Source organism: Triturus cristatus, chromosome 11 (genome assembly GCF_964204655.1).
Source record: "Triturus cristatus chromosome 11, aTriCri1.1, whole genome shotgun sequence".
NCBI classification, from domain to species: domain Eukaryota; kingdom Metazoa; phylum Chordata; class Amphibia; order Caudata; family Salamandridae; genus Triturus; species Triturus cristatus.
In genome coordinates, this window is record NC_140594.1 from 53186490 (window position 1) to 53199131 (window position 12642).

Genomic DNA, 12642 nt, shown 5'->3' on the forward strand with positions numbered 1-12642 from the left:
CCTCGAGAAAGCCTGGAGAAGGGAGCCAACACCGGACAACATGACCACCCTCAAGCTCGCCACCCGGAAGCACCATCAACTAATCCACGCCACCAAGAAAACTGCATTCAAGGACCGGCTGGACAACAACGCACACAACTGCAAGGAACTCTTCAACATCGTGAAAGAGCTCTCCAACCCCAACGCCGGAAACAACGACATCACCCCATCGCAAGACCTCTGCAACTCCCTCGCCTCCTACTTCCACAACAAGATCGCTGACATACACAACAGCTTCATCCCACAAACAACGCCCCCCACGACCGCACCAACGCCCCCCACCACCACCCTCAGCGCCTGGACCCCGATCAACACAGAAGACACCATCCACTCGATGAACTCTATCCACTCCGGATCTCCGACCGACCCCTGCCCTCACCACGTATTCAACAAGGCCGACGCTGTCATTGCACCCCACCTGCGAGACATCATCAACACCTCCTTCGACACCGCCACCTTCCCTGAGAGCTGGAAGCACGCCGAACTCAGCGCTCTACTAAAGAAACCAACAGCGGACCCCACCTCAAGAATTACCGCCCCATCTCGCTCCTCCCGTTTCCAGCCAAAGTCATCGAGAAGACCGTCAACAAGCAGCTGGCCGCCTTCCTCGAGACGAATGGATCCCTCGACCCTTCACAGTCTGGCTTCCGAGCCAACCACAGCACCGAGACCGCCCTCATCGCTGCCACCAATGACATCCGAGCCCTGCTGGACAACGGAGAAACAGCGGCCCTCATCCTCCTAGACCTCTCCGCGGCATTCGACACTGTCTGCCACCGCACCCTAGTGCAGCGCCTCAGCAACGTCGGAATCCAGGAGAAGGCACTGGAATGGATCATCTCCTTCCTCGACGGAAGGACACAGAGAGTCCGCCTACCACCGTACAAGTCAGAGGCCACCGAAATCATCTGCGGCGTCCCCCAAGGATCCTCACTCAGCCCATCCCTCTTCAACGTCTACATGAGCCCCCTTGCGGCCATCGCACGCCAACACAACCTCAACATCATCTCCTACGCCGACGACACCCAGCTGATCCTCTCCCTGACCAACGACCCCGCCTCCGCCAGAGCCAACCTCCACGAAGGGATGAAAGACGTAGCCGAGTGGATGATGACCAGCCGCCTGAAACTGAACTCAGACAAGACGGAAGTCCTCATCCTGGGCTCCTCGCCCTCCGCCTGGGACGACTCCTGGTGGCCCCCGCCCTGGGCACCGCACCCAAACCGACAGACCACGCACGAAACCTGGGCTTCATCCTGGACTCCTCCCTCTCCATGACCAGACAAGTCAACGCCGTCTCCTCGTCCTGTTTCAACATCCTGCGCATGCTACGGAAGATCTTCCGGTGGATCCCCACCGAGACCAGGAAGACGGTCACCCAGGCCCTTGTCACCAGCCGACTGGACTACGGCAACGCCCTCTACGCCGGAACCACCGCCAAGCTCCAGAAGAGACTCCAGCGGATACAGAACGCCTCAGCCAGACTCATCCTCGACATCCCCCGAAGCAGCCACATCTCCGTACATCTGAGAGACCTGCACTGGCTCCCCGTCAACAAGAGAATCACCTTCCGCCTCCTCACCCACGCACACAAAGCCCTACACGACCAAGGCCCGAGCTACCTCAACAACCGCCTCAACTTCTACGCTACCAAACGCCATCTCCGATCAGCCAGCCACGCCCTCGCCGCCGTCCCCCGCATCCGAAGAGCGACAACAGGAGGAAGGTCCTTCTCCTACCTGGCCGCCAAGTCCTGGAACTCCCTCCCGACCGACCTGCGCCTGACCCAAGACCACCTCTCCTTCAGGAAGAAGCTCAAGACCTGGCTGTTCGAGCAGTAGCGGCACCCCCCCCCCCCCCCCCCTAGCGCCTTGAGACCCTCCGGGTGAGTAGTGCGCTTTATAAATGGCTTGATTGATTGATTGATTGATCTCTCCACTGGCTCCCAGTGGTGGACAGAGTCAAATTTAAATCATTAGTTCTGGCCCATCATGCTCTCCACGGGTGCGGCCCCCTCTATTTGCAGAGACGCTTTTCTTTTTATGTCCCTTCGTGAGCCCTTCGATCCATGTCCCTTCGCTTTGCCCAGGACCCTCGTTTCAAGTATCAGAGGCTAGGGGGCAGCTCTTTTGCTGTGAAGGCAACTGCGGCCTGGAATGCCCTCCTCCTTGCTTTGCGGTCTATCCAGGATCCAGCTGTGTTCAAAAGGAAATTGAAGACTCACTTCTTTGCTTGATATGCTCTCTCCTTACCCCTGTGGCATCGCGCCGGGACATTCATGAGTATCCGAGCGCATTATAAATGGATGTAACATAACATAACATTGTGAGAAAAGACGCTTTGTTCCACTGCAAGGAGACATTCATCCATTTGAGACCATCTGTCTGTTAGAAATTGAAGTTTGGTGTTTGTGTGCTTCATAAACGGTTTTAGTGCACGTATTTCTTCCAATAACAAGTCTAATGAAGCAGGAGGTGGTGATTTTGTAGGAGAGGGTGGGTCTTTTTTAAGGCACTTGGGGTTAGCCTTGGCAGAGTTTGGTAGCGAGTTTATTTGCGCAGTCATAGAAGGAGGTGTGGTGACTTTTGATTGGGAGGCTAAGGTAGACTCCATTGCCGCAAACTTCGTAAAAATTGTAGAATTTTTTATAAATCTGCGAGTAGGAGATGAAGTAGAGGAAGTAGGTCTCCTTAATCTGCCCATAAGCCTACTTTAATCCAAAAGCATCTCCAAAAGTACCAAAGGCAGGGATAACTCAATGGCAGAGAGACTGTAAAAGTGCCAGCGATACTCAAAGAGTATTAACCCCTTCGCTGCTGGGCCTTTCCCCCCTGTGCTAAGCCTTTTTGTGGCTCTTTGGGGGAGTGCGCGCTTAGGCCCCTGTGCCTTTTGACCACATAAGGTATCCACGCCAAATTTGCGTCCTTTTCTTCCAACATCCTGGGGATTCTAAAGGTACCCAGGGTTTGTGGATTCCCCTGGAGGGGACACAGAAATTAGCCAAAATACAGCTAAATTCTGTTTTTTGGGGGGAAAATGGCAAAAAAGTGCTGCAAATGAAAGCATCTGGGTTTTTCCCTACAAATGGTATCAAAAAAGGGTTTGTAGGGCTGAAATCACCATTTTCCCAGCTTTTAGGGAATGACAAACGTTTGTCAGAAAACCAAAAATGTTTACACAGTTTTGGCATTTTTCTGGGACATAGCCTATTTTTGCTATTTGTTGTGCTTTCAACCTCCTTCCAGTTAATGGTAGACATGGGTATGAAAGCAATAATGGATCCTAGAAAGCTATACACTTTTAAGAAGTAGACAAAATTCTAAATTCAGCAAGGGGTCATTTGTGTAGATCCTTCAAGGTTTCTTTATAGAAACTAACAGTTAAATATAGGAAACATTGAAAATTAGTTGAAAAAAACAGCCTTTTGTGTCAACGTTTTCACCTGTAACTTCATTTAATAATGACAGCTCTTTAAAAGCAATATACCATTACATCTGCTGGACCTTACTGGTTGTGGGGATATATAGGACTTGTAGGTTCACCAAGAACCCGACGAACCCAGAGCCAAAAACTGAGGAGCGACTTGCAATGGTTTTTTATTATGTACCGGGTATAAAGCAATTATTCTGGAAAAATGTATACATGGAAAAATTGGTATGAAAGACACCTATGTATTTCTGAAATGGGAACAAAATATAGAGTTTAGAAAGAGTAGTTATTTGCACATTTCCGAAATTGGGAATACTCATACTAGCATGAGAATTATCAATCATTTTTCAAAATTACTTCTTTTTTACACATTGTCTTTCATTTGGAAGGCAGAAATGTATCGAAAGTCAATAGGTAATAACAGTTACTTTACAAATCTGAATTACCCTAAGTCTCCCAATAAAAATAGTACCTCACTTGTGTGGGTAGGCATAGTGCCCACGACAGGAAACGGCTCAAAACGCAACGTGAACACACCACATTTTCACAATGAAAAATTACCCTTTTGTAAAAGTGCCTAGCTGTAGTTTTTGAACCCTAGCTCTGCCGGCACCTAGGGAAACCTAGCAAACCTATACATTTTTTAAAACTAGACACCCAGGGAAATCCAGGATGGGGTGACTTGACTGCCTCTGACCAGGTTCTGTTACCCAGAATCCCTTGCAATCCTAAAAAAATGTAAAAAACACCCACATTTTCCTCACATTTGTTTGGTGAAAAGTTCTGGAATCTGCATGGATCCACGAATTTCCACCCACTCCGCGTTCCCCAAAGTCTTCCGAGAAAAATGGTACCTCACTTGTTTGGGTAGGCCTGGTGCCCGCAACAGGAAACGGCGCAAAACACAACGTGGACACACCGCAATTTCACAGTGAAAAATGACCCTTTTTTGGCAGAGTGCCTAGCTGTAGTTTTTGAACCCTAGCTCTGCCGGCACTTAGGGAAACCTAGGAAACCTATACATTTTTGAAAACTAGACATCCAGGGGAATACAGGTTGGGGTGACTTGACTGGCTCTCACCAGGTTCTGCTACCCAGAATCCCTTGCAAACCTAATGAATTGTCCAAAAAAACAAATTTCCCTCACATTTCTGTGGTGAAAAGTTCTGGAATCTGCATGGATCCACAAATTTCCACACACCCCGCATTCCCCAAAGTCCTCCGATAAAAATGGTACCTCACTTGTGTGGGTAGGTCTAGTGCTTGCAACAGGAAACGGTGCAAAACGCAATGTGGACACACCACAATTTCACAGTGAAAAATGACCCTTTTTTGGCAAAGTGCCTAGCTGTAGTTTTTTAACCCTGGCTCTGCCGGCACCTAGGGAAACCTAGCAAACCTATACAGTTTTGGAAACTAGACATACAGGGGAATCCAGGATAGGGTGACTTGACTGCCTCTCACCAGGTACTGTTACCCAGAATCCCTTGCAAACCTGAAATATTGTAAAAAAAAAAACCATTTTCCTCACTTTTCTGTGGTGGAAAGTTCTGGAATCTGCGTGGATCCACAAATTTCTACCCACCCCACGTTCCACAAAGTCCTCCGAGAAAAATGGTACCTCACTTGTGTGGGTAGGCCTAGTGCCCGTGACAGGAAACGGCGCAAAATGTAACGTGGACACACCACAATTTCACAGTGAAAAATGACCCTTTTTGGCAAAATGCCTAGCTGTAGTTTTTGAACCCTAGCTTTGCCAGCACCTAGGGAAACCTAGCAAACCTATGCATTTTTGAAAACTAGACACCCAGGGGAATCCAGGATGGGGTGACTTTACTGGCTCTCACCAGGTTTTGTTACCCAGAATCCCTTGCAAACCTAAAGAACTGTCAAAAAAATACATTTCCCTCATATTTCTGTGCTGAAAAGTTCTGAAATCTGCATGGATCCATAAATTTCCACCCACCCTGAGTTCCCCAAAGTCTTTTGAGAAAAATGGTACCTCACTTGCATGGGTGGGTCAAGTACCTGCGACAGGCAAGGGCCCGAAACCTATTTAGGCGACATCAAAATTACCTCACAAACCAACCTGGTTTTGCAAGGGGGTCCCATGACTTTTTGGCCCGGAGCTCGGCGGCCACCTAGGGAAACCTACCAAACCCACACATTTCTGTAAACTGGACAGCCGGGGAATTACAGGGAGGTATGGCTTGCGTGGATCCCCCAATATTTTCTTACCCAGAATCACCAGCAAACCTGAAATTTTGCTGAAAAAATCACTTTTTTCACACATTTGTGTGTGGGAATATTGTGGCATCACCGGGCTGACACACATTTCCTACCACCCAGAGTTCCCCCAGGTCTCCCGATAAAAATGGTGCCACACTTGTGTGGGAGGCCCATGTACCCGCGACAGGCAAGGGCCCAAAACCTATTGAGGCGACATCAAAATTAACTATCACAAACCAACCTGGATTTGCAAGGGAGGTTCCATGACTTTTTGGCCCGGGGCTCGGCGTCCACCTGGGGAAACCTACCAAACCCACACATCTCTGAAAACTAGACACCCAGGAGACTCCAGGGAGGTATGGCTTGCGCGGATCCCTCAACGTTTTTTTACCCAGAATCCCCAGCAAACCTGAAATTTAGCTGAAAAAATCACTTTTTTCACACATTTTTGTGTGGGAAAGTTGTGACATCACTTTCCTACCACCCAGCGTTTCCCAAGTCTCCTGATAAAAATGGTGCCTCATTTGTGTGGGAGGCCAAAGTACCCGCGACAGGCAAGGGCCCAAAACGTATTGAGGCGACATCAAAAATGCCTATCACAAAACGACCTGCTTTTTGGGCTGCCCCATCCGCCCCCCTGGGGGGCTGGAAGACTGTAATTTTTGCAGGGGAGGGGGTGGGGGCATGGGCATGCCCGTTTTGGGCAGCCCCCACACTAATTCAAATTTGCCCCAAAAAAATCCCTGGCGTCAAGTGGGCTTTCTGCCCCCTGAACAGGGGGCAGAAAGGCTGTAATGGTGGCGGGGGTGGGGGCATTGGCATGCCCGTTTCAGGCAGCCCCCACCCTAAAATAAATTGCGCAAAAAAAATCCCTGGTGTTTAGTGGGCTTTCTGCCCCCCCAGGGGGGTAGATTGGGAGCTACTGCCCCATCTGTCCCCCAGGGGGGCAGAAAGGCTGTAATGGTGGTGGGGGGTGGGGGCATTGGTGTGCCTGTTTCGGGCAGCCCCACCCTAAACAAAATGAACCCAAAAAAATTCCCGTTGTTTAGAGGGCTTTCTGGCCCCGGGGGGGGGGGCAGATTAAGGGCTACTGCCCCATCTGCCCCCCAGGGGGAGCAGAAAGACTGATTTGTGCCCATTAATTTATGGGGGAAGAGAAGGCCCTTATCCAAGAGGCCGCTCCCCCCCTCCCTGGTGTCTAGGGGGTAGATCCCTGCTTGGGGATCGCCCTCCTGGGGCAATCCCCAAGCAGCGATCCACTGGGGAGGGGTACCATTGGAAAGGGGAGATTCTCGCCTTTCCAATGATACCTCTCCCGTCTTTCTACGAGCTCAGGGGAATGCGATAGCCGCCTCACCACATAGAAAGTGAAACTGAAATGAGCCTAAAGGCTCATTTCAGTTTCGGTTTCTGTGCAATGACGACAGCGCGACGTGCGCGCTGATGGTTATTGCACAGAAACCAGGGAGGGGACCTCGAGAGCTGGGGAAGCTCTTCCCCAGCTCCTGAGGTCAGAGGGGAGTAATAGAAATCCCTCTGCTGTACACAGCAGAGGGATTTCGTGCCCCTGGCCTCATGACGGAATGGTTCAGTCATGAGCACAGGGGCACCAATGCTCATGACGGAACCATTCCGTCATGAGCATTGAAGGGGTTAGAAACCAGTATTACACAAGCATAGTGCTCACATGCACAAAAAGAAAGAAGAAACGCGCTTTTGCAAAAAAGTCTTATACGTAATAGAAATTGCCTTGAGGAGGTGCGCTGAATCCAGCCACAGTTTATTGGTGAAGACGTACATCGGAAAAGAAACACAATGTACAGCACTTCATTCTTTTATTATTTAAGAATAAAAAGTGAGGAGTTGAGGCAACCTCATCATGGAAAAAGAGAGCAGTGGTTGTCAGTGAGGAATTAAGTATTCTTCAGGCTGAAAGCAAAAGAGCTTCATACACTGCGAGGAGTTTCAAAGTGCAGTCATTAAGACATTCCTTGCTGAATTGGTGAGCGTGCACATTAGAGCAGGAATGCTAGCTGCAGCGCGTCACATGAGACGGGAGCAGTGAGGAGATGGAGGCTTGAGGGGACTGCAGACAAAATGGCGGGCGCGACTGAGGAGGCAGCAGAAACGTTGGAATACCTGTTATTCCTTACTGGTGGTCGACCGCCGGCACTATCAAACGAACGTCGGGCCCTTCATAGTCCTGAAACGGCACTTCAGGTGAAGAAAGCGTCACGGGACCAGCAAAGAAAAGCCGCCAGCTGGTGCCGCCTCACCGGCGCTCACGGAACCGCCACCATGTTCCGTGGGCACCAAGCCCTGCCCCCACCTCCTCCACACAAAAACAATCCTAAGAGGGGGTTTCCTCTTTGTATGTGCGCTGCAGAATACAACACACATAGAAAGTGGAAAGAAAAGGAGAAAGAAACACATTTCTCCTTGTTCCGCCTCACCTCAGGAGGTGAACAGATTTGGTGCCTCCCCAGGTTTACATGATTTTGTAAATCTGGGGCAGCATCAAATTCCATGGTTGTTGCACGGGAAACCCCATTGCAACACCCAAGGAGCGGCTCCCGGGCGCAGAGTAAGGTGGCTCAGCGATTTCTGCTGCGTTGCCTGACTCAAAATCTACGAGGCCACTCAAAGCCACTCAGGGTGGCTTTGTGTGGCTTCATAAATCTTTACGAGAGCCCTGCGTCAAGCATGTACCACTTTATGTGGTGCAAAAGTGACGCAGGGCTCTCATAAGTGAGCCCCTGTGTGCCCAGAGTAGGCCCTGTGAGGACAGCTGTTATCTCATCCGGGCCTGTGCACTGCACTGTACTTTAGAGACTCACAGGGGCTTATCATAGAGGTGAGACGGTAGGTGTTGTCACTACCCTCTCGAGGACTGCTGTCCTGTGTTTCAAAGACTCACGGGGTCCATCGCATGAGCATGTGGGTGTGTGAACAAAATTAAAAGCATTCGTGACGACTGTTTTGTAAGTTTACTTCACTACTTTGCCCTTGAAAAAGACACATTGGCTGACATTCTTTAATTCAAAGTGTTTTTATTTATTTTTATGCAAAAACATTAGCATTTCTGTTACAAGGTTAGCCAGCCTCAGTTTATACAACAGTGTCCTAAGACATTATGACACATTTGCTTAGCTAACCCCACATGACGTTATTTACTGAAAACAAGAGAAAGGGTGACAGAAAAAGGCAGGAAAGAAAGGGGTGACAGGAGAACAAGGAGACAGGTACATTCTTGGGAACTTGAATGTTGGTTTCACAGTGCTGACGAAATTGTGTTGTGAAATACTGTTTGATACAACGTTTTGGTGAAACAGTAATTCATCTGTGCACTTTCCAGAGCTCACACCTGTTTTGCAGCGCTTTTAAAAACCGTGTGTGCACACATCTTAAACAAATGTGCACGGTCAGGAGCTCTGGTCTTAGAAAGTGTGCATTTCCTATTTTCACAAACATATGCAATAGAAATTGTAACCGGATAACAACAAAAATGAAGGGAGAATTTGGCCCAAAGCTCTGGCATCGTTACTTTTTAGGTGGCAGTGTCTGATATGAAGACATGTGCCACTCACATTGCAAGAGAGGCAAGGACTGAAGTGGGGTGTCGCCATGCCCCCTGTGGTGAGCAGTAGAGGGGGGAAGCAAAGGTAATGATCATTTAATACATGAACGGGCAAAGGCTGCTGACTCAAAACCCCTCTGTGTATGCACATATGTATTTATTTTTGTTTATGATTTTTTTCTATACTTGTGGCTTGTCAGACAGCTAAAGCTGTCTCTAGGCCAGGCCTAAAACTGAAAGAGAGCTGGGTTTGGAATCCTATGGTAGGGCTGAGAAGTGGAACGCCCATCGAAGCAGTCTTATTAGAGAAGGCTTGCTGGATATACCTCCTCCCCCACATATGAAAATTCTGCACAAAATGTAAAAACAAGAAATGGAGCTGAATGGAGCGACCATCTGCCAACTTTTGTACAGATTCGTAAACAGCGACGAAGGGCCTTGTTTAGAGTATGGGAGAGGGGGAGAGATCGACAAAAAACGTGTCGGATACCTCTCTCTCACACACACACACGTACCAACAGACACACATACCAACACAGACACACGTACCAGTCGACATACTCACACACGTAGCAGCACACATACCAAAACACGCCCACACATACACACGTACCAGCAGAGAGACACACACGTACCAGCGGACACCCACAAACACCCACACAGACACTCATACACACACACCAGCAGACATACTCACACATGTACCAGCAGAGACACACACGTACCAGCACACACACGTACCAGTGCACACACACCCACACACAGACACACACACATCCACACACAGACACGCATACATACACACGTACCAGCAGACACACATACACACACCAGCACACGCACACACACACCCACACATACACACATACCAGCAGACACACACACACACCCACACAGACACACAGACACTCATACACGCGTACCAGCAGACACACATACATACCAGCACACACACGTACCAGCAGATACACACAGGTATCAGCACACACACACACGTACCAGCACACACACACAGACACACGTACCAGCAGATTCACACACACACTACCAGCAGTCACAAACACACACGCTCACGCACGCAGACACACACACACACACACATTAGCCCCTGATCACAACTGAGGGCTCAAATGTCCTAATTCCGTGCGTGAGAAGTTCTTGCAGGTCATCCTGGTACCTGTCGTCCTGTTAATTCCAATATAAATTTAGAATTACAAAGCCTGAGAATGCAAAGAAAAAAACGTGGACTAGGTGAGCACCTCACACATGGAACTGGGAACCTGGAGAGATCTGGTGATATCTCCTGAGCCCCCCTCACCCTATCCTCTGTGGTCCACCACACCCTGTGAGTGCGTCCTTCTCTGTTCCGCCCTCTATGTGAGGGTGGACGGTTGCACATCCCTGTTTCTACCTTTACAGTTGACTTTAAGTTACTTGTGAGTTTGTAATGTTATTTCTCCACACCAGCTGTATTCATCGATATGCAACACCATGTCCGCGGGTTTGCACCGCTTCAAGGCTGGCACATGACTCCATGGCTCAGACTCCGAAGTTGTAAATAGAGTCTAATCCCGTGCAAACTATTTGAGTAGGGATTGGAACGCTGATCCCTGTGGAGTTTTTCGCGTGGGGTCGTTTCCGGGTCTGATAAACATTGCGCCGCATCAGTTTTCCCCCGATCAATCCTACCGATATTTTCCAGTGTAAAAAGGACCAGTAGTTACTGGGACATGCAGAGTTCCGCGCGGTGACTTCCACATTCCACCGATGATGTTAAATCTCAGAATAGAGGTATTTACCGGACCCCATACACACAGCACCCCACAGAACCCAACATACACCCCAGCCCTCTGTCTGGGCGGGTTCTTCAAGGGCACCGTGCTCCGGCCGCGCGCTTTCCAATCAATAGTGTCAGGTAAAATTGTCTGATCAGTTTAATTGATATGAATCAAGAATACAAGTACCGTGAAGCAATGCTGCGATCGATTATTAAAGGGAATCTCATGAGTGGGGAGTAGTGTTCCTTGCGGATGAGATGACGTCATCTGATAACTCTAGCCACGACTCGACGCGGCATAAAACCGATAATGCGTGGCCGATCCACCGCGGCGGAAGTAAAGGGGAAATACCTGATGCTTTCGCCCACCTCGCCGGTGATGGTGTTGCAACTTGCCACGACAACTGCGCCGGCTTCCAGGTTGCCCGGGTACCCGGCCTGGCCCTCCTACCGCTCCTGGTCGCCATGAATCACTGCGCGTCGGGCTTTGTGTCGACCATTTCACGAGTCTGTTTACAGCCTGAGGCTTTTATGCCCGGCCGAGCTCGGTGGCCTTTCAGCCATTCTTGGCATTCTCGCGGCCTGATCCCGCGGATGACGGGGTCACCGCAGCCGGTGAGTTAGGGCCCGGGCATTGTGACTGGGAGCGGGACCAGTGGTGGCCACGGTGGGGTGGGGCCCCAGGCAAAGGTCAGCTCTTGGCTGCGTGCATGGGCCCTCCTCTGAGAGCGGGGTCGGTGTTGTGACAGGACTACAGGCGGGGAGGAAGGGGAGCAGCACTTACAGGCCACTTCTCGCCTCTGAGATGGGGCTTGGTGGGTCTGTGAACCACAGGACCACATACTTCACAGACCTCCTCTGAGATGGAGCTTGGTGGGTCTGTGAACCACAGACCCACAGTGCTACTAACAGATCTCACAGACTTCCTCTGAGATGGAGCTTGGTGTGTCTGTGCACCACAGGCCCACAGGTCTAGTAACAGGTCTCACAGACCTCCTCTGAGATGGAGCTTGGTGTGTCTGTGCACCACAGGCCCACAGGTGTACTAACAGATCTCACAGACCTCCTCTGAGATGGAGCTTGGTGCATCTGTGCACCTCAGACCTCCTCTGAGATGAAGCTTGGTGTGTCTGTGCACCACAGACTTCTCTGAGATGGAGCTCGGTGTGTCTGAGAACCACAGAACCACAAGCCTAGTAACAGATCTCACAGACCTCCTCTGAGATGGAGCTTGGTGTGTCTGTGAACCACAGGACCACAGGTCTAGTAACAGAACTCCCTATTTCCTAGTTCTGTTTAATGCCATATTGGGCATATATGGAGATTCCCTGTACTTGGCTGGGTGCAGAGATAGTCCCGATTTTTAAGAAGGGCTCTCCTCTGCTTCCGGTCAACTACAGGCCTATCAGCCTTATCGATGTGCCACAAAATATCTTCGCTCGACTTGTTCTGAACCACCTCCTGGAGTGGATGGAGGACCATGATGTCCTGAGTCCTTTCCAGGCGGGGTTCAGAAAGAATACTTCAACCATGGATCAGATCTTCCGGTTGCTCCTTTTATACTGGAAAACTGTTAAGATGAAGGGAGGCA